This window comes from Parasteatoda tepidariorum, chromosome 4 (assembly GCF_982258835.1).
Source record: "Parasteatoda tepidariorum strain Cologne lab strain chromosome 4, Ptep-v5.0, whole genome shotgun sequence".
NCBI lineage: Eukaryota > Metazoa > Arthropoda > Arachnida > Araneae > Theridiidae > Parasteatoda > Parasteatoda tepidariorum.
The window spans coordinates 3,882,373-3,883,788 of record NC_141758.1 but is presented as its reverse complement, the minus strand read 5'-3'; the positions used below and the strand labels follow the sequence as shown (position 1 = coordinate 3,883,788).

Below are 1,416 nucleotides of genomic sequence, written 5' to 3'. Positions count from 1 at the left end.
AAATAAAAATAATTTACAACAATTAATAAAGCTTAATTATACACTAAGCATTTTTTATTATTATTATTACTCATAGTTATTTTCTCAAGATGTAATTTTGGCTTTTTTTTTTTTAAGGCAAAATGAAATACTATTTTTATAATTATTAAACCTTTTTTATCTAATTAAATAGATTTTAGATTCAAGTTGTAATTCAATCTGTTTTAAGATTGCAAAGATAATTATTGTTATTGATCTGTTTTAAAACGAATTAGTTTTTAAGAAAATTATTTAAAAAAAAATCTATTAAAAGGAATAAAATATTCTTTCCTAAAATCAAATGTTGTTAAGATTACGAATTAGTTTTGCTCTATTGCTTGTATTTTTTTATTCTTACAATTTGTTTTATTAAATCTGCATAAAAGAAATGAGGGAAAAAAAATTGTGGTTAAGAATCCCGCAAAGTAAGCGGGTGTGCCTTAACCGTATATGTGTTATAGGCCCAGAGGCCATTCCGTCCTTGTCAAGGGGAGTGCTAACCTTCTCTCCTTTCATATAACACACCCTTTCCTATCAGCTCTTTTATATATATAGTAGAATAAATGTATGAACAAATATAGTGGTACTTATTTATTTGTTATTATTTTAACATTTTGAAAATAAGTTTTTCGCTTAGGTAGATAAAATAAAAAAATTAAGGTAAATAAGATAAAATAACTTAATAAATAAAATTGATCACAAGGATGTTTAAATAAAGACTTTTAGAACACTGCTCGTAAAATGCGTTTTCATTATGTTGCAACAGTCAAATAACTACCTGATGTGTTAGTGAATGGTTTTTAATTATATTGGCCAATTTAAAAAGGGGTTTCATAAATTATATTTATTTATTGTGTATCCATAATTAGAAAATTTATCGATTGCGTTGGTTCTAATTCTGGTTTTCTTATTTATGCACAGAATAGACATTTCAGAAGAATATAGTAGGCGGGGCTAATCCACTTGCTAGATATTTCGTTGCTTTTTCTTAGACACGCAACCAGGGAACTGTCCTTGCATACCTCGAAAACTTTTTAAGAGAATTAAAAATTTATGCACTCAATTACAAAATTCATTTATCCAAAGATAATTTCAAGCCTAAAATAACTTTTAGTAAATATTTATAATTTTTTATTATTTTATTTAATATGAGTTGAAAATTTTTTGTTGAACAGTGCGGTATAAAATTTTTCACATCATTTTAAAGTATGTAATTTTAGATGGCAAAATATATGACTTAAAGATAAACAACTACTTTAAAATTCGATTAATCAGGAACTATTCAACCAATTTTATTCAAATTTTGTATTTTGCCATGTAAAACTACACACTTTAAAATGATGTAAAAAAACATTATACCTTACAATTCAAGAAGGTTTCAACTATTATTAAATAAAA

At 24.7% G+C, this 1,416-nt stretch overlaps 1 non-coding gene across 1 annotated transcript; it reads right to left on the bottom strand.

Annotated features, from left to right (window-relative positions):
* Positions 1 to 415: 415 nt before the first annotated feature.
* On the bottom strand, positions 416 to 541 carry LOC122269808 (U6atac minor spliceosomal RNA). The gene has a single exon (XR_006225404.1). It is a non-coding gene; the product is annotated as a U6atac minor spliceosomal RNA (small nuclear RNA).
* Positions 542 to 1,416: the final 875 nt, after the last annotated feature.